We start from the raw sequence: 26,579 nt of genomic DNA, 5'->3' as shown, positions 1-26,579 counted from the left end.
CAAATACCTTCAGGAGAGGAGAAAACTATAGCAAAATGACTGGGAAATAACACTTCATAAAGTAAATATTAATCCCTCAAATGGGCTAGAAGGATAATGAAGAAAATATATTTAGTATTTTGACCAAAAGACTCGGCAATTCCACACAAAACAGGTTTTCTCCCCTGTGCTATGTCAGGTGAGCTTGGTGTGAATGCTTCAGAATGGCTTGGACGTCCCGGTCCCAGAGTGCCCCTCTGGAAGTGCAAATGTATCACAGACTGATAAGGAAGAAATTGGGCTCCTCTGCAAATCCTACTGCAGTTCCTGCTTGTCCCAAAAGAATAGCCTGTGAATCATGCTGTCAAAACTTTTACATGAATCACATCCACTTATTGAAAGGCAGTTGACTAGTATCCACAAATCTGTACATCGGAGAAGAAATGACCATTAAACAGGAAAAGGGCTAAGGAAGAATCAGTTCATATTTTATGTTATATAATAAAATAAAAGCAGTTTCGGAAGGTATCACAAAAACTACCAAACTATTTCAAAGCTCACTCTTGTTATTAATGTCTTTCAGGGAAGGAAACTTTCTTTGGATGAAATTACCAAGTCTTTTTGGTTAAAATACTGAAGTTAGTTTAGCTTACAGGTGATACACCCATGTCACACCTAATGTGATTATTTTTATGTGTTTTCTGAAACAAAAAATTATTTATTTTATATTTTATTTAATTCTGTCCAATATAAGCAGGGTATGATGTCCATGCAGGAGGAACAGACACAAAAAGCTTGCACAATAATAAGCTTCAATATTCAAGAATTGATTATTTATCACATGAACATGTAGAAAGAGTGAAATGTGTCATTTGTGTAAACAGCCAACACAGCAAAGGGTGTGCTGGAGACAGACGGCAAGGGTGCGTCATTTACACATGCTGGCACCAACATAGCAGGTACACAATGCTTGGCAGGATGCTTAAATGCTCAGCAAAACAACACAGAATTCATTTTATATATGTACCTCTATACAGTACAGTATATTGATGTACAGTGCTGTGTATGTATATATATAGATATAGATATTTAGTGCTGTGTGTGTCTGTGTCTGTGTGTACTATGTACAGTGGATTCTGATTACTTTGGACACAATGGGACCAGTACATTTTCGCCCAATTAAGTGGCTGCCCCAATTAGTCAAAGTTTCATGGAAATGGATAAAAAGACAAAATACCCTTTCACTAACAAATTTTGTATTTAAATGAAATACAGAACAGATTACAACAGTTCCAATGATACTACAGTACTATAAAACTGTGTATTAGTTCCTAATAGTTATCAATGGAGAAATTCATCCATTGTACGCTATTGTATAAGGGTTATCCAGGGAGGGGTAGCACCCCTGGTGAAGGACGTGTCTATTATAGGGCAGCTCACATTTTAGATCTCCACCAGACACTTAACTCTCACCTGTGGCTTCAAGTAGCTGTCTGCATGTAACTGTGGCCACACCTTGGTACACCACTTCAGCAGGTGGGCTAAACCACGCAAGGGCAGCCAACGGCCTTCATTCCCGGTGAAGTAGGGACATGCCTGTCCAAGTAGGTGAAGTCAGCTCCAGCAGATCGAGCGGATTAGATCAAACTTGAGATCCAATGGCCAAAAAGGCTGTTCAGCAACACTTCCTTGGGGTGTGCCAGTGTTGCTTCTCAGCGAGGAGGAGACGTTTTTGCTGGTCCGCACAGATTGTAGTTCCCAGTAAGTAAGTCAAGGATCCAGTTGCAGAGTGGGGTACAGTGACCCAGGTTTTGGAGCTTGTTGATTAAAATTGAGGGTACAATTCTGTTGAAATCTGATCTAGTCGATAAACAGCCTGGCGAAAGTATTTCTGTTGTCTATTTGATCCAAGGCCAAGTGGAAAGCCAGTGAGACTGCATCTGCATGGCCAACCTCTCAAAGCAATTCACTTCAGCAGATGTGAGTGTCACACGACAATATTCGTTGATACAGCGCACCTTACTCTTCTTGGGCACTGGCATGATTGTTGCCCTTTTGAAGCAGGTGGGAACTTCCGACTACATCAGTGAGAGATTGAAAATATCCGTGAATACTCCCACCAGTTGGATGGCACAGGTTTTTAGAGCCCTACCGGTACAACCTCAGGGTGTGACACCTTGTAAGGGTCCACACTCTTGAAAGATGCTCTGACATCGGCCTCTGAGACAGAGGTCACAGGGTAACCAGATGCAGCAGAGTTTATGCTTGCTTTCAAAACATGCATATGCACATGGAGCTCATTGCGGAGTGAAGCATCACTTTCACTCATGATGTTAGGTTTTGCCTTGTAGGAAATATTGGCCTGCAAATCCTGCCAGAGCTGATGTGCTTCTGATTCCATCTCTAATCCCCATTGGAATTGGGGGGTTTTTGCTCTTGAAATAACCTTCTGAAGGTTATACCTGGATGTCTTGTATTGTTCTGCATCACCAGTCTTGAATGCCACAGATCTAGCCCTCGGGAGACTATGAATATTCTGGTTCATCCATGGCTTTTAATTTGGGTATGTCTGGTATAATGAAGGTTTTGATGAATTGATGACAACTGTAGCATTGTCATTCAGAAAAATGTATTTTCATCCACCATTTCTTTGTTCCCCAAATAGTACCTCTCCAGTGTCATTTGTCAATGGTCCAATATTCACCTTCACCTCTCTCTCACTCTTAATATATATGAAAAAAATTGTTGGTATCCTCTTTTATATTTTTGTCTAACTCACCTACATATTTCACTTATTCTCTCCTTATTGCTTTACTAGTTGCCTTCTGGTGTTTTTTAAAAGCTTCCCAATCCTCCAATTTTCCACTACTTTTTGCTGAATTATGTACCCCTTGTTTTATTTCAATGCTGTCTTTAAGGTCCCTTGTCTGCAATGGTTGCCTCGTCATCACTTTTCTCTCGCCCCCTCACCGGGCTCGGATGCAAACTTGACTCGCTAGCCAGCTCTGCTAACAGCCACGTTACTCAGTGGTGAGCAGGCCACTTTTCACAAACAACAGGGACATTGCTTCAAGACTCAGGGGAGAAGATTTAGGACAGAGATGAGGAGAAACTGAGTTTCCCAGAGAGTGGTGAATCTGTGGAATTCTCTGCCCAGGGAAGCAGTTGAGGCTTCTTCACTAAATATATTTAAGATGCAGTTAGATAGGTTTCCACATAGTAAGGGAATTAAGGGTTATGGGGAAAAGGCAGGTAGTTGGAGCTGAGTTTACGGACGGATCAGCCATGATCTTATTGAATGATGGGGCAGGCTCAATGGGCCAGGTGGCCTACTCCTGCTCCTATTTCTTATGTTCTTATGTAATATACGTCTAGGGTTGCTGTGATTTGTGGTTCAACCAAGCAGGAATGTTGTGATTAAAGAAACCTCGGTTTGAGTGAATGCTGTATAAATAATGACCATATAGAATTATCAATCAGCAGGAAATAACAGATCATACACTGCATAAAATTATAAAGAAAGTGTATTTACTAATTTCAGCTTTATCAAACAGTTATTAAGAGAAAAAAGGAAAAAAATAAAAGGGCCCATTACAGTTAAACCTGTCTTAAATGTGCACTTGCATTTTCCAAAAGCTGGGAATGTTTGTTACTCAAGGCGCTGAATTCTCATCACCAATCACCTGTGGAGCTTTCCATCTTGAACTCCTTTGTTTCGCAAAGCACTCCTGTAAATCATGTCTTCCAGTCAGATCAAATTCTATGAGTCTCTCCAGATTTTCTGTTCTCCACATCTTCCCCCTAAAAGACCATGAACCCTCTAGTGTCATTCTTCTGCCCTGCTCTCTCTAGAACTTTCTCCCAATTCCACCATCCTGATTAGCTGACAGAACATTCCTAAGCTGAACACCATAGCCCCTTATCTTCAGCTGAAACCAAAACATTCTACCAGAAGGACACACTGCATTTACGAAAAGCTACTACATGAGAAACCATACAGCACTAGCAGTGGAAATCTTAACCAGCACATCATGTTTGTGATGTATCTTTACTGAGCCTTCCAAATTGTCCCCAGAATCTCCAGCCATTGCAGTTCTCCGTCATCCTTGCTAGTGTCCCCTTCCAATCAACTTTAGCCTGCTCTTCTGTCATGCTCCTGTAACTCTCTTTACTTCACTGTAATACAGATACATCTGACTTTTTTTCTCCCTCTCAAACTGCAGGGTGAAATCTATAATATTATGATCACTGTCTCTTAAGGGTTTCTTTACCTTGAGCTCCCTCATCAAATCTGGTTCATTACACAACACCCAGTCCAGAATTACTTTTCCTCCAGTTGGCTTGACCACAAATTGCTCCAAAAAGCCTTCTACTAAGTGTTCTACAAATTCCCTCTCTTGGGATTCTGATTTTCCCAACCACCTGCACATTGAATTCCCTATGATCGTTGTAGCATTGCCTTTATTAGATGCCCTTTATAATTCCTGTTGAAGCTTACATGCCACATCCTGTCTAATGTTTGGGGGCCTGTATATAACTCTCATCAGTGTCTTTTTAGCCTTGCAATTTCTTAACTCTACCGACTAGGATTCTACATCTTCCAATCCTATGTCACCTCTTTCTAACTGTACTTCCAGCCAAGATGGTGCCTGCATACAACACTGCTTCAGTTGATATCTTCTGGATAGATCATGAAACCATATATTTCACTTCTGTTATATCTTTTACATTTGCTTTTCACCTTGACTGTGATTCTGGAACTGCTGGAGCCTGGGAGTTGCAGTTAGGAAATTGTTTGGGTGATTCAATGCTCTGCCATCTCCAGACGATTCCGGTGGACAGAGGCAGAGTGCAGGAACCTCATGGTAAGAAATTCGTGTGATGGGGCATGAACCAGTGTTCAACTCCATTTCACCAGTTAAAGCTTCTATTGTTTGCTGAATAAAGCAAAAAGGGAGATTGAACTATCAAGGTGAATGTGTAAGGTGCGCGCCAGCTCCCTGCCTTTTTATTGCTAGGGGATCACTCTGCTGCCAGACAGGGAGACTATCTTTTGACTGCTGTGGGATTTCTCTGCTACAGAGAGGGAAGACTCCCTTTTGATCACCGGTGGATTGTTCTGATATGGGGAGGGATGACTTGCCTTTTGATCGCTGTGGGATTGTTCACTGCAGGAGAGGGAAAAGCTTTTTCCTGGGCCTGGAGAGTTAGCCAGGTTTTCTGTGTTTGGGATATGGACTCGGACTTTTTTCAGTCTTGTATTTTCTTATGTTTTTTCACCTGAATTTTCTCACTTTTTTGTGTAGGGGCAGGGGACTCTGGAGGTTGATGCGCCTGTTCTGTTTTTGTTCACTTTATTGTGCAGCGAGAAAGGATTTAGGGGTCGATAACTGTGCTCCCGTTCTTTTCTTTCTTGCTCTTGTGGCTACCTGGAGAAGAAGAATTTCAGAGTTGTATACTTTGATAATAAATTCACCTTTGAGCCTTTGAATTTTTGAACATCTTGAGTGCTGTTCTATGGGCAGGAGCCCACATATGGCTGCTGCGCTGACTTGGACAACAGTACTTAATTGGCAAGTCCAGTTTCGATTTCAGTTCAATAGTGGTTCTCAAAGGAGATGGCAAGGAGTCAACAGTGATATTGCAATTGAATATCCAAGAAAAGAAATCTCTTTTATGGCACTTACCACTTATCAAAGATACCTGCTTTAAAGATCTTTGAACCAGATGTCACCATCCAGTGGACGTTTTCACCCCAAACTCCCTGATAATGTTTTAGGGCTACCTGGTGTCAAAATGGTTGCTGTGATGTGTCTGGTGTGGTAGAATAGAGGGTAATGCTTGTTGATCCCACTTTCAGCTTCCACTATAGGCTAGTGGTCTTGCAAAAATGAGAGCTGAATGTGTAAGTCTCCACCTGCCAGTACACAGCCTCTCCAACAGCAAGCCTCGTGCAGTGGCTCCTCGTTGGTAACACATGGAAACTGAGCTCCTTTCAGACTCGGGCTGAACCACAGAGGATGGGGAGGAGGTCAGACCCCTGCACACATAGCACACAGGACCACACGCCCCGGAGCTCGTGAACCAGATCCGCGACTAGAGGTAAATAACCCCACTGTCTTGTGGGCAGCCTCGGGAGAGACGATGGCTAAGGGAGTAAACTCAGACAGCAAATCCAGAGTGGAGCCCCTGAAGCAGCTGGACACCTTTGAACATCCTGCTGGCAGGTCCTGCAGCCAAGCTGGTGCCAAATGTATTGCTTCATAAGCTTTCCTCTAGACTACACTAATGAGACCAAAAGAGGATTCCTGACAACTGGGAATCTGAGGATCCCCATATACTACACCCAGGCTTATGATGATGATATCGAGACAGAAAGACTCCGACCACCACCTAGTAAAACATAGATTACTAACATTACTTTACGGCTAATTGGTAAAACACATCGTCAAATGCCTGATGAAGGATCTCGGCCCAAAACATCAACCATTGACTCTATACCATAGATGCTGCCTGGCCTGCTGAGTTCCGCTCGCATTCTGTGTATGTTAGTTGGTCAAGTACTGTGGTTGAGAGGGAGGCTGGGAAAGGAATTTGTTTTGTCCTGTTCCTGTTGTTGCTGCTTATGTTCTGTGTTGAGTCACATGTTGTTGTGTTGTTGTTGTTGTTGTATTGTGTTGTTATGTTGTGTTGTTGTTGTTGTATTGTGTTGTTATGTTGTTGTGTCATGGTGTTATGTTGTTGCTGTGTTCTGTCGTGTTGTATCATTGTGTTGTATCGGGTTGTATTGTTGTGTAGTGTCATGTCGTATCATATCGTTTTGTTGTATCGTATTGTTGGGTTGTACTGTTGTGATGTGTCATGCTTTTATGTTGTCTTGTTGTGTTGAACATTGTGGTCATGCTACATTGCCACTGGAACGTGTGGTGACATTGGTGGGATGCTCCATGCACATCCTTGGGGGTGCTGGTTGCTAACACAAATAACACATTTCACTGTATGTTTTAACTTGCATATGATAAATAAATATAAATCTGAATATGAATTAAGGACATTAAGGACAGTCATTCTCATAAGGAGATCAACTGTTCATCATTGGTGTGTATATTGCACAGTTTAGAGTTGATTTTAAACTGAGAATTAATGAAATTCACAATTAATGAGTGAAATTCAGACAATGGTGTAACAATACAAACCACCTCATAACATGATTAAATTCTCATAGCCAACTCAAAAAATATTTCCCACTGTATTAAACTGGACGAGTGGATTGATCACTGATGTTGAACGTTACTTGTTTTAGAAAACCAGGAAGTAAAAATGATTACTCCTAAAGCTGGATCATCCAATTGGACATCTGCCCTTGAGTTATTGATAATTTCCACTAAACACATTACCTGCTAAACCAATGCAGCTGCTGAACCCCTGAATAAGAACTAAAATCTGTGCTTCTTACCATTTATCAGCCAGTGGGGAGGCCATGTGACTAGTTACTGCTGGAACATCCAATGCAATTGAAACATTCAGAGATGTATCTTAATTATGCCTCTATTTAAATAACAACCCCACCCTCCCTCTTCCTCTGTTCCCCCCTCTTACATTTTACCTCTTCTCACCTGCCTATCACCTGGCTCCCCTCCTCCTTCCCTTTCTCCTATGGTCCACTCTTCTCTCCTATCAGATTCCTTCTTCTCCAGCACTTGAACTTTCCCACCCACTTGGCTTCATCTTCCAGCTAGCCTCCTTCCCCTCTCCCGACCTTTATTATTCTGTCATCTTCCCCATCCTCCTCAGTCCTGAAGAAAGGTCTTGGCCCAAAATGTCGACAGTTTATTCATTTCCATAGATGCTGCCTGACTTGCTGAGCTCCTCCAGCATTTTGTGTGTGTTGCTTATGTCTCTACATCTTCATTTAGAGAGGCTTCATACCCGTGTCCACCCTGACTGAGGAAGAGCGGCCAGTTTTACCAATTCAAGCATCTGAATGCATTTAAAATGCATAAGGACACATTTTGCAACTTGGCTTTACCCTCTCTTGAAAGGCATCAACATCATTCATTGGTATTCTATCCCTGCCCATTGCCCTATTCCCCCAAGACCTCTCTCTTCTTCCAGATCATCTCCTTCACCCTGAAATTCTCCCCAGTGCCTGCATCACAAACTGAGATGGAGACCCTGCTGTTTCACACTTTAATTCAGTCGGTAAACCTGGTGGGGTGAAAGAACTGAATGAATCAGAATCAAGTTCATCATCACTGACATAGATTGTGAAATTTGTTGACTCTGTGATACCAGTACAGTGCAATACGTACATAAAATATACTATAAATCACAATACTAAAAAAAGTATATTAAAAAATTAAATAAGAAGTACAAACTACGGGCAAAAACCGTGAGGTGGCGTTCATGGCTCATTGACCATTCAGAAGTCCGATAAGTAAGGAGAAGAAGCTGTTCCTAAAATGTTGAGACACAAGAGATTTTGCAGATATAGGAAATCCAGAGCAACACACGAAGTGTTGCAGGAAATCAGCAGATCTGACAACAGTTGAAGTTTTGGGCCGAGAATCTTCATCAGGAAAGGATAGGGGAAGATGTCAGAGTAAGATGGGGGAAGGGAAGAAGTACAAACTAAAAGGTGATAGGTGAAACTGGGTGGGTGGAGTGGGGGGTGAAGTAAGAAGCTAAGAGCTGACAGACGGAAAAGGAAAAGGGCTGGAGAAGAAGGAATCTGCTCAAAGAGAAAAGTGGACCATGGGAGAAAGGGAATGAGATAGGGCACCAGCAGAAGGCAAACGCAGAAAAGAAGAGGCCAGAGTGTAGAACTGAAGAAGAGGGCGGGGGGGGGGGAATTACTGGAAGTTGGAGAAATTGACGTTCATGCCATCAGGCTGGAGACTATCTCAATGGAATACGAAGTGTTGCTTCTTCAGTCTTAGAGTGGTCTCATTGCAATGGAAGAGGAGGCCATGGAATGATAGGTTGGAATGGGAATGGGGCTGGGAATTAAAATGTTGGAATGGGAATGGGGATGGGAAGTAAAATGGTTGGCCATTGGGAACTTCTGCTTTTTGACGATGGAACAAAAGTCATCCACAGAGCAGTCTCCCAATCTACCTCAGGTCTCTCCAATGTAGAGGAGCCCACATCGAGAGCACCATTATTAAATGTGTTGAAAACAATTTTGACAATGATGGATCAAACAAGGAGGAGTGGTTTGAGAGTGCAAAGTTGTAATGTTGTAATCAATGGTGGGGGAGTGGCAGTTCTCCTGGCCAGAATAGCTGAAGTACAAGGTGGGAAGGATATGATGACAACCATGCAAAGCAAGGATATGAAGGTGTGCAAGTCAAAATAAGGACTTTAATTGAATGCACTGGAACACAAAGCGGCTGGAAATAGGTCAAGGCAGGGAATAAATAAGCATGGTTTTATCCTGGATTAGGTCTGTGTAGTGGATTAGGTCTGAGGAGAGGTAAGGAGTGGCATAATCTAAAGCTTATTGCAGAACGGATTGGTCCATTTTAATATATGCTAAGTGCATGCATTTGTGGGCATACTCCGGTTCTTGTTGATATCATCTATCATATTTGTCTTAAAAATCCTCAATTCCTCCTTCAATGAATTTGGATGTCTGTACAAATATTGTGTTGGTTGTCTAGCGATTTCAACTATGACAGTGAGAACCTGTGTGGGAAAGCTCTTAAAGTGGAAAAACCTTTGCACTGGGGCAGTTCCACTCTCTCAATCTCAGAAACCCTATTCCAGTGGTATGAGTGACTGTCACATCTGGAGACCTCCTTGGTTGCAGCAGATGGCCACAACATCTTCTGTACCTCACCAAGCCCTTCACTCTCCACGGAGCACTGCAGAACAGCCTTCCTGGCCATTGGATCTTACTGGCGATCTCATTCACCCAGTCCACCGAAACTGACTTTGCTGCTCGGATAGGAATATCCCTAACTCAAACCCTCTACCCCCACCTAGTTTAGCTTGCCAGTCAAAACAGTGTAGAAGTGTAAAACAGTGTAACAGTGTACAGTTGCATGCAACCAGCTACTTTAACCACAGGTAAAAGCTGTTTAAATATTAAGATCACTGTAAAATTCTCACAGTGTCAAAATCTGGGTAAAAATCCTTGCTTTTTAAATTTCTGTAGCCTTGTTCTAGAGGGAATAAAAATAACCCAGACGTTCATTATACCGGTGCATTAATTCTTCTGTAATTCTCCTCACACAGCAAGTTTGCTGTTTAACCATCAGTTCTGCAGTAGTAAATGCAATCATTTTCCCTAAATGTCTCACTGAAAAGCTAATTTGGCAAGTATTACAGCCCACCCATACTCATGGTCTCAGTTTTGCATAATGACAACTGATTTCATGACGTATGCCAGTGATTTTAAACCAGATTCTGATTCTGATTCAGGTCACAGTTGCTGTTTGTTACTGCCCGCCAACTGTGTGGCCTCATCTCCACAATGAACTCACCACTCAGAAAGATCCTTGTAATTTTGATTTGATTTGTTTTAAAATGAAACATTAAAATCTTTTCTCAATGTAGCATCTCATTTGTAAATTAATGAAATAAGTCAAATAAACTTCTGTTGGGCTTCCAGCCAGGTACAAATATCAATTATAACCAACGTTTCAATGACAAACTCTGCCACCTTCGTCAGGGATGATACCTGGGTATGTCTAGTTCTGTGGTATTTATACCCCCATAGTCCATCCATCCTGATTGGTTAGTCTTCATCCAATCAGGTTTTCTGTCCCCCATCTTGTTTACAATCGAATTCAGTTTTTACTTAGAGCCAGACCTTCGTCTTTATTAAAATTCTTTTCCCCTAATTTTATTTCAATGGCATCCTTTATCAGGCAGTCCCAAAAGCCATTGGCACAGCACAGTAGTTTTGTGCCATCGAAATCAATCCTAGGGCCATTGTGAATACAATGTTCTGTTACCACCAATTTCTCCAGGTTACTCAAACGGATACACCTCCTGTGCTCCTTGATGCAGGATTACACTGTGCGTCCAGTCTGGCTGATATACTCTGCTCCACATTCACAGGGAATCCTACAAACACCAGGAATGAAATGTTTTCTAAAGCAGGGGTTCCCAACCTGGAGCCCACAGATCCCTTACTTAATGGTGTTGTTCTCTGGCATAAAAAAGGTTGGGAGCCCCTGTTCTAAAGCATTATTTGTCTGTCAGAGTCAAAGTTAAAGTGAATTTATTGTCAATATGTGTGTATGTATATATATATATATATATATATATATATATATCACCATATACTACTTCGAGTTTCATTTTCTTGCAGGCTTTCACAGGAAAATAATGAAATGCAATAGAGCTGCAAGAAATACAACAGGTGCTGTAAAACAAAGAACTTGGTTCAAGTTATTTTGTTAGAGAGCTTTAAATCACATATTCATTGTGTTTGCTGCAAGGGACATTTTATGGTAATATGCAATGCCCTGTGTCACATTGTGAAAATTCAGATAGAACTTTCAACACAGAATAATTCATCTCACACAACAGGTCACAGAGTTATAGTCATTCACAGGAAAACAGGCCACCATATCCATACCAACCAGCAGGTAGTTGTACTACAACTTGACAATTCAAGTATTCATCCAGTAACTGTATATCTGCCGTATCACCAACTCAGGCAGTATGTTCCAGGTTGCAAGCACCTGCTAGGCACAGCAATTTCTCCTCAGATCCCACAACCCCTTTTACTCCTCATCTTAAATCTATGCCCTCTGGTTTTAGATGCCAGCTTTATGGGGAAAGGTTTCTTACTATTTACCCTCTTTATGGCTCTTACATTTGTGTATACCTAAATTAGGTCTAACCCCTACACCCCCCCTCCAGTCCCCAACCCTCCTCTGGGCTGCACTGGTTCTATGTTCAATGGCGAGCTTCAATCATCGGGAGAACTGGCTTGTGGAAAAGGTCTCGGGGCCTTTCGGGACTTTTCAGCGGGCTTCAATCATAATGGCCTATTAGGCACTTGGCAAAGAAGTGAGGCATGAGTGGTTATTGTATGAATGGGCCCCTGTTAGAGTGGTCAGGCTTTGCTGAAGAGGCTTACACAAAAAGGGGCAAAGGCTCTATTTAAGTTGCTGGTAAGCTTTCTTTTCTTTGTTTGTCTATTAGAACATTGCCAGTGCAGTGAAAGTGGGTCCAGGGCTAGTGGTATGTTCTTTATGTGATATGTGGGAACTCTGGGAGACATTTTGTCTCCCAGATAACTACGTGTGCATGAGGATGCAGCTCCTTAGAAAGCATGTTAGGAACCAAAGCTGCAGCTGGATGACCTTTGGCTTATACAGGAAAATGAGGAGATGATCAGCCCAAAGTTGAAGAAGGCACGTACCAGGGTGACTGTCGGGAGAATGAAAGGAATTAGGCTGCCAATGCAGAGTAGCCCTGTGGCAGGCAGTTCTCCTCAGTAGTAAGTTTATTGCTGAATAGGCCAGCCTACCAAGGAAACGGGTCTCGGGCAAGGAGCCTGGCTCTGTAGTTCAGAAGGTTGTGGGGGGGGTGGAGAAGGGGTAGAAGAGGAGCGCAGTAGTAATAAGGGATAGTTTGAGGAGCAGACAAAAGACTCTGTGGATGTGAAATAGACACACTGGTGGTATGTTGCCTCCCAGATTCCAGGATCAGGGATGTCTCAGATCAGGTTACATCAAGGAGGAGAGTGAACAGTCAGAAGTTGAGGCACATATTGGCACCAACAACATAGATAGGAAAAGGAAGGAAGTGTGGCGACCCATTTCCTGGCACATCCAAACCTGCTCACAATTAGCCAGTTTTCCGGCTAAGGGAGATAGCCTACGGGGGTTTGCGAGCACAGAGCTTTGGAGCCTCTGCGCCACGGGGGGCAGGTTGAGGGATGCTTAAAAGTGAGGCAGAGGCGCAGCAGGCAGATGAGGAGATTCCGAGTTACAGAACCGCAGTCTCAGGTTTGCAGCTCCAGTACCTCCCCGTAGGCCCGGGTGAGAGGACCCTACTCTGTGACGTCGCCACCGGCCAACCCCGTCCCGTCGTCCCGACAGCCTGGTGGCGCCGTGTTTTCGACTCCATTCATAACTTGGCACATCCCTCCATCCGGATGACTGTCCGGATGGTTTCCAGCAGGGTCGTTTGGCACAGACTCTGCAAACAGGTCAGTGAATGGGCCAAAACGTGCATGCACTGCCAGACGGCCAAGGTGCAGCGGCACACCAAAGCCCCACCGCAGCAGTTCCATCCCGCCCACCGGTGCTTCGACTACATTCATGTGGATATTGTGGGCCCCCTGCCAGTGTCGCGCGGAGCGCGGCACCTCCTGACTATTGTGGACCGGTTCACAAGATGGCCAGAGGTGGTCCCGCTAACCGACACCACCTCCGAATCTTGCGCCCGAGCCCTGATCACCACCTGGATATCTTGTTTTGGTGTACCGGCCCACATTACCTCTGACAGAGGCACCCAGTTCACCTCCAGCCTGTGGTCAGCTATGGCCAGCCTTTTGGGGTCTCAGCTGCACCGCACAACTGCCTACCACCCACAGTCGAACGGGCTAGTGGAGCGTTTCCACCGTCACCTGAAGTCGGCCCTCATGGCCCGCCTATGAGGAGCCAACTGGGCGGACGAGCTTCCCTGGGTCCTACTCGGCATCCGCACAGCACCCAAAGACGACCTACTCGCCTCGTCGGCCGAGTTGTTATACGGCGCGCCCCTGGTCGTCCCCGGGGAGTTCCTACCAGCCCCACGGGGGCAAGAGGAAGATCCCGCAGCAGTCCTGGGCAGACTACGCGAGAAGCTCGGTAACCTGGCCCCCATACCCACTTCACAGCACGGGCGGAACCCGACCTGTGTACCCAAAGACTTGCAGAATTGTAAGTTTGTGTTTGTACGAAGGGGCGGGCATCAGCCACCGCTGCTGCGGCCATACGAGGGGCCGTTTATGGTGCTCCGGAACAACGGGTCCACGTTCGTGCTGGACATTGGGGGGAAAGAGGAGGTTTTCACGGTGCACCGCCTCAAACCGGCCCATGTGGACCTGGCGCAACCGGCCGAGTTTCCGGCACCTCGGCGCAGAGGCCGACCTCCCAAGCAGGTTCCGGCCCAGACTGTGGACATTGGAGGGTGTATCGCCGGTTCTGGGGGGGGGGGGTTATGTGGCGACCCATTTCCTGGCACATCCAAACCGGCTCACAATTAGCCAGCTTTCCGGCTAAGGGAGATAGCCTACGGGGGTTTGCGAGCACAGAGCTTTGGAGCCTCTGCGCCACGGGGTGGGGGAGCAGGTTGAGGGAGGCTTAAAAGTGAGGCTGAGGATTTCAAATAAAGTTTTTTCCTTCGACTGCAGTTACTGACTCCGTGTCGTAATTATAGCGCTGCATGTAGCACACCGCTACAGAAGTCCTGAAGAGAGAATATAGGGAGCTAGACAGAGAGCTGAAAAGCAAGACTTTCTGGGCAGTAATCTCGGGACTGCTGTCTGCGCCAGAGGGTAACGATGGGATGATTTGGCAGATGAATGCATGACTGAAGAATTGGTGCAGGGAACGGAGTTTCAGATTTCTGGCTCATTGGGATCTTTTCAGGGAAGGTATGACCTGTACAAAAAGGACTCATTACATGTGAACCTGAGGGGAACTAATGTCCTTGCAGGCAGGTTCGTGAGATCTTTTAGGGAGGGCTTAAACTAATTTGGCAGGGGGATAGGAACTGGAATGATAGGGATGAGGTTGGGACAGCAGGTATACAAGTAGATGCAGTGTGTAGTGAGATTGTGAGGATGGACAAGCAGATGACAGGGCAAAATTGCAGTCAGTGGGATGCGTTGAAATGTAACATGGGGGCAAAATCAGAAGGGGTGACGAATACAGAACTGAAGATGTTACATCTGAATGCACACAGTATATAGAATAAGACAGGTGATCTTGTAGCACAGTTAGAGGTTGGCAAGTATGACCTTGTGGGCATCACTGAGTCATGGATGAAAGAAGATGATATTTGGGAGTTGGGAGCTTTACATCCAAAGATACACATTATAGCAAAAGGACAGGCAGGTAGGTGAAAAGGGTGGGGTGGCTCTGCTGTAAAAATTGAAGTGAAATTATGAGAAAGAGGATCAGAAGATAGTTCCAGTGTGGGCGGTTCTAAGCCTGGCTGCAAAAGGAGAAGGATTGGGCATTGGGAATGGGGCTAGCAATTCCATCCTGAAAAATCCCAGGTCTACAAAAACACCAACAGAAGCTCCTGAGACCTTATCCATGGGAGAGGAAGGATATGGGCTATACCTGGGGATAACACGGGAGACTGGCCCAGGAGTGAGTACTCTAGTGAGCTGTTGTCAGTGGCCTATGTCCCAGTAGGGTAATGGGCTGAAGAAGAAGAAGGATTGGAGGATGTAGAATCCTTGTGAGGAAGAAAATACAAGTGTCAAAAGACACTGATGGGAGTTATACAAGCTTCCTGACAGTAGCCAGGATGTGTGGTACAAATTACAAGGGGAGATAAAAAAGTATGTAAAAAGGACAATGTTAATGATAGTCATGGGGGATTTGAATATACAGGTAGAATGGGAAAATCATGTTGGTGCTAGATTCCAAGAAAGGGAATTTATAGAATGCTTATGAGAAGACTTTTCAGAGCAGCTTGTGGATAATCCCGCTAAGGAAAAGGCAATTCCCGATTGAGCGTTGTGTAATGAACAGATTTGAATAGGGATCTTAAGGTAAAGGAACATTTAGGAGAGCTTTGACCAGCGGCCAATCCAGACATCGGAAAACTGAATAGGAGGGGACTTCAATCAGGTCCACTGCCTGAGGATAATTGGCAGGAGTGGGTCACGGCAGCATAATAGAGCTTTGATCAGTGGCCAGTTGGTGTTTGAGATTGATTAGTAAGAGCATTTAAAAGGAAGGCACGAGCAAGCACAGCGGCCGTCTTCTGAGTGGACATAATCAGAGTAGTGATCTTAAGGCTTCAGCTCTTCAAGGCTTCACACAGAGAAAGCAAACAAAGAAAAGCTCAAGATTTTTCCTTCTCTTCATTATATCTGCTCAGCTAGGACAACAGAGATGTCAGGCAGGATAGTTCAATGCTCCTTTTACAGGCTGTGGGAAAGGAGGGAGACATCCAGTATCCCTGACCGCTTCTGCTGCGAGAACTGCATCCAGCTGCAGCTTCTAACAAACCATGTTACGGAGCTGGAGCTGGAACTGGATGAAATCCAGATCATTTGAAAGGCTGAAGTGGTGATAGATAAACCATACAGAGAGGTAGTTACACACAAGATAGAGGGCACAGGAAACTGGGTGAGAGGAAGGGGAAAAGAGTTAAGAAGCCAGTGCAGAGTACCTCTGTGGCCATCTCCCTCAACAACAGGTGTATCACTTTGGATACTGTCAGCAGGGGATGACCTAACATTGGAAAATCACAGTGATCGTGTCTCTGGCACTGAGTCTTGCTCTGTGACACAGAAGGGAAGAGGGAAGAAGAGGCGCACTGTGGTGATAGGGGATTCGCTAGTTAGGGAACAGATTGGAGGTTCCATGGGTGAGAATGAGATTCCCGGATAGTATATTGCCTCCTGGGAGCCAGGGTCCAAGAGAATAATTTTACAGTGGTTGAAGAAAAGCATGGGGTGGGGAGGGATATCAGAAATTCATTTTTCTTCAGAGAATTGTGAGTGTGTGGAATACTCTGCCAGAGCTGGCAGTAGAGGCAGATACATTAGGGATATTTAAGAAACTCTTAGAAAAGTACATGGATGATAGAAAAGTAGAGGGTTCTGTAGGAGGGAAGGGTTAGATTGATCTGGACTATGTTATAGGGTCAGCACAAGATCTTGGGCCGAAGTGCTTGTGCTGTACTGTGTTTAATATTTTATGTTCTAATTCCATTTTATTTTCTCCTCATGCCCATCAACCCTGCTCTCCCCGCCAGTTCTGCTACTCATCCACACACTAGAGGTAACTTGCAGTGTCCTGTTAATTGCCAACTATCAGCTACACATCTTTTGGTCGTGGCTGGAAGCCCATGCAGTCACGGGGAAAACATGTTAACTCGACGGAGATAGTACTAGAGATCAGGGTTGAGCACAGGTTACTGGAGCTGTACCTCTTTGCCATCCACATTAATGGGCAGACAGTATGTGATAGAATAGACTGCAGGAAGATAAACTGGACAAAGGGACTAATGGGAAAGCTCTGAGTGTTGGCTTAACATCAGTGTGAGCTGTAGTCATACGGAATATGTAACATCCTGCCAGTCTCACTGCTATAGTCATTCTGTACGGTGGGGCAGGCAGCAAATAGCAACCAGCTGGTGGAAATTAAGGTACCATCTTGCTGGCCTATCTGGCTTGGGCTACCAGGAGTCCCTAAGGCTGTGAGACATAGGAGCAGAATTAGGCCATTCAGCCCATTGAGTCTGCTCCATCATTCCAGCATGGCTGATCCTGGATCCCACTCAACAAGACAGCATGGCTTGGATGGTGGGGTACTTGATGATGGGTGCTGCTTTTTTGTGACAGTGCTCCTTGCAGGTCTGTTCAATGGTAGGGAGGACTTTTCCTGTAATGGACTGGGCGGTATCCATCACCCTTTGTTGTGTGGATAGCTGGCCACAAGTCAGTATGCATATAATTAAATACAAGTGAAATGGGCCAAAAATGCATATACAGTTGTTGTGACTTACTCAAACCAAGATATCAACAGCCTACTGTTCTGAGCAACAAAATGATTAACCTCTTCATATTCATCCAATATATAGAAGCTGCATTGTAAATGATACCCATTGTTTAATAAGGTATCATAGATTAAACAAGTATGGTCTAACTCTGGAGAATACCAGTGCGTCATTTAATCTACATTGCAGTGAAGCAACAGACCAGCCACAGGTCCTTCCCAAGACCATGTTCATGAGAACTACCTTTCTGCAAGTTACAGTCATTAATATTCACACAAATAAGATTCGTGAGAGTTGGTTGTAATTATTAATTATTATTCCTGATTAAATCATCCAAGTGAATCCCTCGGGGGCTACATCATCAGTCACAGGCTGCTTTCGAATTATTCATATCAAGATCATTCAAGCCTGGCCAAAGATGAATTAAAACAAAACTTTTGTTAACAGATTTTAAATATTAAATGAATATTAAATCAAATATTAAAGACTGAAATTAAATTTGTTATTACATCAATGTTGTTGATTAGTTATTGTTCTCAAGATAGGTGTGAAAGATTGGGCCAGCAGGCTTATGTTGACCTAAGGTATTTGTTTGGCTTTATTACATTTTCGCTTTAGTAATGAGTTTGTAATTATTTTCTAGTTAAAGTTAAGGTTGTTGAAAGTAGATTCATTGCCTGTGATATATCACAGCATGCGATGATGTCACACCTGGTTTCGCCGCGTCTTGTGGGAAAATACCGGTTTGGAGAAACGGGAAGGAGGGGGCTTGTGTGTGCAGGATCAGAGTGAGAAAAGTTTTCATTCTACACACTAGAAACATCAGAGAAGCAATGCTGTAAGTTAGTAAGATAATCGATACGTTGAAGTAAAAATGTTAACATTGATTCTGTTAAAAGTAATGACGGTTGATAAAGTTTATTTTCTTGTGCTATTGAAAGTGTTGCTGGATAGTTTGTGTGAAGTGTATTTAAAGCCAGTTGATGGTGTAGGTAGATTCTGACTGTATGTTGTACTTTAATGTAATATAGTTTGTTGTAGTTTTACTTTTACAAGTATTTGTGATGTAAATGTGATGCCAAGAAGGAAACAAATGCTGTATACATTTTGTATTGTTTTATCAACAGTTTTCATTATCGTGTGGAAGAGTGAACAGTAAACTGTTAATCTTACTGTGATCATGCCCTCATTGACTACGGTTTACCTCGGTGTTTAGTTCAGAGTTTCTACACCTGTATGAGAACACTAGAGTGCAAAGGCAGATTTACCAGGTGTTTCAACAAGTGGTACGATGGCCACGTGATCAAGTGTCAAGTCATTGCCATCCAGCGCCAGGAGCAGAAGGGCATCAGCAAATAAGGCTGCCCACATAAGAGTGAAAGCAGAAACCGCCAAGGTGCGAGTGTCGTACGCTGAACAGGAAACAAAATTGAAAATGGAAAAGGCTGCCAGAGAAGCCAAAAACCAGTTGGAAAGGATAAGGATAGAAGCAGAGTTAGAAGTGCTGATGCTATGCTGAGAAACCGAAGCTGCCATGGTGGAAGCAGAAATGTTAGAAAGCGCTGAAGGAATGCACGTTCTAGATGAAGTAAAATCTACTTCAGAAAGGACCAAATTGGAACGCACTAGCAAATACATCCGATCTCAAATGGACCTGAAGATTCGTTCTTCCTCTCCATACTTATTTGCTAATGTCCCATTTCATGAGGAGTCAACGAGAAGTCCAATTGCATTGCATCCATTGAGGAAGACAATTTATGCTTGCAACTTTGCGATGAAATCGAGAATGAAAGGGCTGACGACAAATACTTCTCAATGCCAAACTTACCAGATTTGGCAAGAGAGGAGGCAAAGGCTGAATTCAGAACAGCAAATCTCATAACGAATGTACACCCTCAGTCATGTATCCGCTGACATATTCCACCAGCCAGTGTGCCATTTGCAGTTGAACCCATGGCACAGTATTTAGCACGACGAGATCTCGTCACTTCAGGACTATACCAGTTTGACGATAAGCCTGAAAATTACCGTGCATGGTACTCCACATTCGCCAACGCTACCGGCAGAGTCCAGCTCGGAGCAACCCAAGAGTTGGATCTTTTGACAAAATGGCTGGGAACAGAATCATGCGAACAGGTGAGACGCATACGTTCAGTGTACATCAACAACCCCAAGCAAAGCATGGGAGAGACTACAGGAGTGCTTTGCGGCCCCTGAAATTATTGAAACAGCACTACTTCGACGGCTGGAAAATTTTCCTAGGGTGTCAGCCAAGGACCACACTAAATTAAGAGAACTCAGAGATTTACTCATGGAGATTGAAGGCGCTAAAGAAGATGGCTATTTAACTGGCCTATTGTATCTAGATACTTCATACAGAATTAGACCAATTGTGAACAAACTTCCATTTGGGCTGCAGGAAAGGTAGGTGTCTGTTGGCTCAGAGTACAAGGAGGAGAACGGTGGTCAATTTCCTTCCTTTAAGTATTTCACTAGGTTTGTGTGCAAGGAGGCGAAGAAGTGAAACGACCCTAGCTTCATGAGTCAAGGTAGCAGTACAATTTACACCAAGCCAGTCAAATCCACTTCGGATAATTTTAACATCAATAAACCTGTCTCGGTGCGTAAAACTGAAGTCTCTACAACTAACAATGACCCTAGCAAGAATTGTCCATTGCACAACAAACCCCACCCCCTCAAAAAATGCAGAACGTTTAGGAAAAAACCCCTTGAAGAGAGAATGGCCCTTCTCAAGGAGAAAAAAAACTATGTACCTCTCACCTTGCTAGAGAGTGTACGATCCCCGTGAAGTGCTCGTAATGTAATAGCGCTAATCACGATGGGGCCATACATCCCGGCCTGTTACCACAAACCGACAAAGCTCCTTCACCCTCACAAGGGGACGGCGGGGAGGGAGAGGATCAGACCAGAGTTCTTCGAGTTGTTCAACATAGTGAGTAATCAGTTCCCATACTACCTTAGAACTTGCTCAGGCAACGTAGAAACATATGGCAGGAAGGCAGAAGGCTTCCAGCTCGAGTGGCTGGTTGGTAAAGTTGTCATCTGTCTCCCTCCACTCTTAGAGAGCAATGAAATTTTGAATAACCGCACTGAGATCCTGACACCAAGCGTAGTACAACACCAGCCGCATCTCCACCACATCGCCAAGCACATCCCAGAACTGGATCCAGAAGCAGAAATACTCCTGCTACTCGGAAGAGATGTTCTCTGGGTGCACAAGGTCAGGCAGCAGGTCAATGGACCACACGACGCCCCCTTTGCCCAACGCCTGGATCTGGGCTGGGTGGTGATAGGAGAGGTGTGCCTTGGCAATGTACACAAACCGACAGATTATATTGAGAAATATACCTGACATAATCACTATATATACCTGAAATATAACCACTATGTACTGGCTATTTACTATACAATGTAATCATTTCTATGTACTGAATATTACTATGTATTAGTTTACTAGACACATTTTGCTATGTATTGTTTTAACTAGATACCTTGTATTCTCTTAGCTACATACTTAAAGAACACCTGTTTAGCTAGCAGCACTAATTAGCTGAAATGTACTCCATATATTATACGCAGCCTTTGTTTATTAAGAGATAATGGTGGCAGACAGGATGGTACGAGCAGAAGATGTAATGTGAGGGAGGTTAAGGAGGCTGACTGAGAAACAACTGTGGCCAGGAATGAGGCCCAAGTTGTGAACTGGAAAGAAATACTGGTGGCGCACCGAGAGCTAGGCAAGAGCGATTGATTAGTTAATGTATAGATGATATGCAAATATAAATTGATTGGGTATGCTGATGAAACCGGAATGTAACTGAGATAAGAAATTACTATAAAGAATGCTGTACGCCGGAGCTCGGCGGGCTTTCGGTGACAAGTTCATTGATTGCCTCAGCCTTTGTTTGCAAATAAAGGTTTAAACTTCTTGAAGGAGTCTGTGTCTCCTGGTCATTTCAAGTAACCACGACAAAATTGGCGTCATGAACAGGATCGGAAAGAGACCCGCAAAAAGGATTCGGCGGGTTGAGGCCGCTTCCCAGTCCCTCAGGAGCCCTCACAGAGCTAACAGAATTACCGGTGCACCCAGAAAAAAGGTAATCGCTTTTTGCGACAATTTGGACTAAAATTCTGTTAGTTTTGGGGGTCTCGGGGACTCAGAAGTGTGTAGCAACTGCCGAAGGGTCTTTCCGATCCAACAAATCTGGCAGAATTGAGGGCTTGACAGGAGGCTCAGAGGATTGATCGAGAACACTGCAGTGGGGGTAAGTATGAATAAGAAGTTGAGTAAAGAAAATTCCACGTGGTGTTGGTAAATCCCTGTGGATACCGCTTCACATGAAATGAAGGGCTGAACGGGCAGGGAAAGTGAAGAGAAAGTTCTGTGAGTACTGCCCTAGATTGAGGGCTGCTCGGGCAGAACGGAACAGAAGGTAAGAAGAATTTGATAAATTGCTTGAACACTGGTAGTATAAACTGTAGGGCAAGGCTTAGAGATAGGATCAGGGAAGTATTTGAATTGTGAGACTTTTTAAAGAAATAATACCTAAGAGAAGAAGAGAATAACATGGCGGAAGAAAAAAGAACAGCAGTAGACATACTGTGCACGAAATTCCCGGTAATTAGAGGTGAGATTACTGCAATTTCAGAGAAATGGGAAAAAAGAACCAATAACCTGCACACAAAATGGCCAAAAGAAGGGACATTCGATGTAAGCTTGTGTGAAGAGATGGAAGCACTAATTAAAAATCATAAACCAAACGATAAGTCCAAGACAAGGGAGGAAAGGAGTGAGCAGGAGATGAAACTTTTTAGGATGGAGGGAGAGAGATTGAGAAAGACAGGCAGGATATTGGTAATAAACGAAAAAGGCACAAGGGGAACAGGGAAAACAGTTGGGTGGGGGAGAGGAAAAGCCTAACAGAAACGTGGCTTCAGCTCTATACCCGGATATGAAAGAAGTAGAAAGACCCCCTCCCTATAATGAGCAGGGAACACCCAAGCAATGCCCCATAATATCAGGAACAGTAAGCCTGCAGGGGGAAGTAGAGGTCTGGGACCCTGAGGAGGAAAGAAGGAAATATGAGAGGGTGAGAGAGGTGCTGAAGAATGAGATAGAGGGAGAAAAGATGAGGCTGGAACAGGAAAGAAGGGATATGGTAAGAGAAGTGGAAAGGCTACAGCAGCAGAGAGAGAAGAGGGATTATGAGGAGTGTCGGTTATACTGTAGAGACAGACAGACTAGAAGAGAACAGGAATCAACTAGACGGCAAGAACGGAGTGATTTGAGAGGAAGGAGGAAGGTAGGAAACGAGAGTTTGGAGGAAGCACGAGAGAGAACAGAGAGGCAGATATTGGAGATGGAAGAGGGGACTAGAGGAGAGAAGGAACAAGGGAGAAGGTATACCCCAAGGAGGTATGAGTGGCAGCCAGTAGAAATAGGGTCAGCAATAGATGAAGAATCAGGTGAGGCAGGAAGCTTGATTACATGGAACGGGGAGAAGGAAATGCTGCCACTGCTGGTAAGGGATCAGGACAAGTACAGTATATCCCTTGGGGATCCCAGGACCTGGAGGGGCTGAAAAATACTCTGCCTAGTCTGCACAAGGGGGCAGGAAAGTGGATTAGAGCCTTCGAGGAGGAAACAACGGGACGATTGTTGGCTATGGGAGATTTGAAGGCACTGCTGATAAGATTGAAGGGAACTTCCAAGCTAAAAGAACTGATGTGGACAGCCCAAAGACTAATGGGGCCAATTTTGATCCAGTGAGGCAGAGGGTATGGCAGGCCCTCAGGAAACTTTACCCACCCAAAGTGGACCCCAAAGCCTTAAAAGGGGATCCACTGGGAGACACTGAAAACCCAGCAGCCTATGTAGAAAACCAGTTGAAAAGGTGGAGACTGGAGACTGAGCAAGAGGTGGAAAATAGCTTGTTTCTGAACTCACTGTTCCAACAAGGCATTCTGGACACAATGCCTCAGCAAGTCAAAATCAAATTGGAGGAAGTAGTTGGGCTGTTGTCGCTGACCCCACAGGCATTCAGTGATCACGTAGTCCATGCGGGGGAGAAATATCGGAGAGACAAATGAAAGCTGGCTGAGCAGCAAGAAGAGGTGCAGCAAAAGCTATTGCAAATGCAGCTCGAAGAACTGAAAAAAAAAGAAAAAGAGAAAAGCAAAAAGATGCTGCCAGTTACCACCAGTGTGAGTACAGCCATTAAAGTGAATGAAGCACCGCTAGATGGAGGAACCGGTCATTCTGTCAGTCAAGGGCCAGAAAACCCCATGCCAATAATGAATGTCTTCAGAGGAACATTTCCACAGATGCCCTATCAGGGACAGAGTAGATTTAAGCAACAGCCCAGACAGGACTGGAACTCCCAAGGTAGGGGACAGAGGAGTTATGGGCAGAGAGGATTAGTGAGGAGAGGGGGGAAAGAGAGATAGAAAGATTGTGCTGGGGATGCAGTCAGACTGGACACATGAAGAGAGACTGCCCATTTAAACAATGGCTCGTCTCGTACCAGCAGGAACCGATGCAAGGGAGTCACAGTTTGGCCACATGCCGGCTCCTGGGGGTCTGAGCAAACCTGTAAACCCCTATGCAAGGTATTAGGGGTGGCCCGAGAACTCGAGTGGGAAGGGACATTACCCGATGATAATGAGGGAGGCAGAGGAGGAACCTATGGTTCAGGTTATGTTAGAAGGGCAACTGACACCAATGATGATAGATACTGGAGTCACGTACACTTGTGTACAGCCACAGTATGCCCTTCACCTTCCCATGTCAGGAAGGTTTATTAAGACGGTAGGGTTCTCGGGGAAAACACAGCTGACACAGTGCACGGCTCCAGTGCATTTGAGAATGGGAAATAAAGGAATTGTTTTGCCAGTACTAGTATCTAAAGGAACTCCAATTAATTTGTTAGGCAGAGATGCTCTATTGAAACTGGAATTAAAATTAGAATGCACCAGAAATGGGTTAAGTGCGGAAAGAGCAGGGGCTCAATTGATAGTGCGAGAAGATAAGAGAGGCAATGTTTTTTGGATAGGGGACATTGAAGATTAGATCTGGGTTGCCTGGGAAAAGTGGAAACAGGGCGTGCAGGCCATATTACCTGAGGCTGTAGCACCCAAATCTGAGTTACTGTAATTTTCAATGAGACTCAGAATAAGGAGGTAGAGAGGAGATGGAACATGAGGACAGATATTCGACAACACCTGAAAGGGGAAGCCATAGTAATTGGGAAGCAGGGGGCGCCCCTGCAAGTCAGGTGGAATACCTTTTTGAAGGAATGGTACGGGATACTGGAAGCTGTACCCCACATAACACTGCTGGTAAATGAGGGATACCAGTCTAAAGACCTAGGACCCCTAGTAAAGCAGGTAAGCACCGTAACGGTTTGGAGAAAGGTTATGCCTGAGGTATGGATATCCGGAGACAACAACTACATTAAGATAGGGGTAAACATAAATGTGACAGGAACTATGAGGAGGTTGAAGTAACTCCTCAGCCACACATGCCGTTGTTGGGGAGGGCAGAGGGCCAGCAGAAAGATAAAAGATTGGACAAGTTGCCATCTATTCTGTGGTCGCAACATGACACGGACCTAGGGAAAATAAAAACAGCCAGTCCGGTGGAGGTAAGGTTAAAGAAAGGAGCAGTTCCACCTAGGAGGCCACAATATCCTTTAAGACCAGAAGCAGAGGAAGCTTATAGCACCGACAATACAGGGACTGTTAGAGGCAGGACGACATCCTTAAAGCAACTCAAAGAGCAGCTTTTGCAAGGGAGTTTTCGGCCCTCCAAGCTAATAAACCAATACCAAAGGACAGCCCTTTGAGGAAACTCAACCCGATCCTGAAGAACGATTTCAATTGCATTGGAGGCCGGTTAATACACTCTCGCCTTTCAGCTGCAGAAAAGAGCCCAGTAATCCTGCCCAAAGACAGCCATGTGTCCTTACACCATCACCATGAACAGGTAAGGAAACCTGATGGAAGGAGCAATCAGGAGAGCCAGACTGTGGATCTTGGGAGGCAAAACACTGATCAATTCGGTACTCCACAGATGTGTAACCTGCAGGAAACTGCGAGGGAAGATGGAAGTTCAACGTATGGCGGACCTCCCACCAGAATGCCTCAATGCCTGCCCTCCTTTTACATACATGGGGCTCGATGTATTTGGTCCCTGGACTATCATCACTAGACACACCAGAGGAGGACAAGCAGAGAGCATCATGTTTAGCTGCATGAGTTCAAGAGCGGTACGCATTGAGGTCATTGAATCTTTGGATACATCCAGCTGCATTAACATTCTCAGGTGCTTCTTTGCACTAAGAAGGCCCTGCAAAACTGTGGCACGAATTTTGTTGGCGCGTCCAAGGAGCTCAAGATGGACAAAACAGTACCTCAATGAGCTGGGATGCAACTGGGAGTTCAACACACCACATGCCTCTCACATGGGAGTGGATGATTGGTATCACCAGAAGAATCCTTGATTCAATGGTTTTGCAGCAACGCACCCGACTGATCCACAAAGTACTGTACACACTAATGGCAGAGATCACAGCTATTATAAATGCACGACCACTCCTACCTGTGTCTTCTGACCCGGAAAGCCCCTTCATACTCTCGCCATCAATGCTCCTTACGCAGAAAGCAGGAGCCCCCCCCCTCCACCAGGGGACTTCTCAGATAAGGATTTGTACACAAAGCAATGGAGACAGGTTCAGGCTCTCGCAAATCAGTTCTGGTCCCGTTGAAGACATGAATATCTACCTTTGTTGCAACATAGGCAAAAGTGGACAGAACTTCGCAGGAATCTTCAAGTTGGAGATTTAGTCCTGTTCAGGACAAGTAGATCGCCCGCAACTGCTGGCTGA

The 26,579-nt window shown here is 44.6% G+C and overlaps 1 long non-coding RNA gene across 1 annotated transcript in view; it reads left to right on the top strand.

The window, feature by feature from the left end:
- Positions 1–24,951, top strand: part of LOC132395017 (uncharacterized) — a 47,790-nt gene extending 22,839 nt beyond the window's left edge. The window contains exon 4 of the long non-coding RNA XR_009512489.1: positions 18,801–24,951. This is a non-coding gene — a long non-coding RNA (uncharacterized LOC132395017). The remainder of the gene's footprint in view (positions 1–18,800) is intronic.
- Positions 24,952–26,579: the final 1,628 nt, after the last annotated feature.

Source organism: Hypanus sabinus, chromosome 1 (genome assembly GCF_030144855.1).
Source record: "Hypanus sabinus isolate sHypSab1 chromosome 1, sHypSab1.hap1, whole genome shotgun sequence".
Classification (NCBI taxonomy): Eukaryota; Metazoa; Chordata; class Chondrichthyes; order Myliobatiformes; family Dasyatidae; genus Hypanus; species Hypanus sabinus.
This window is presented reverse-complemented; position numbering and strand designations above follow the sequence as displayed.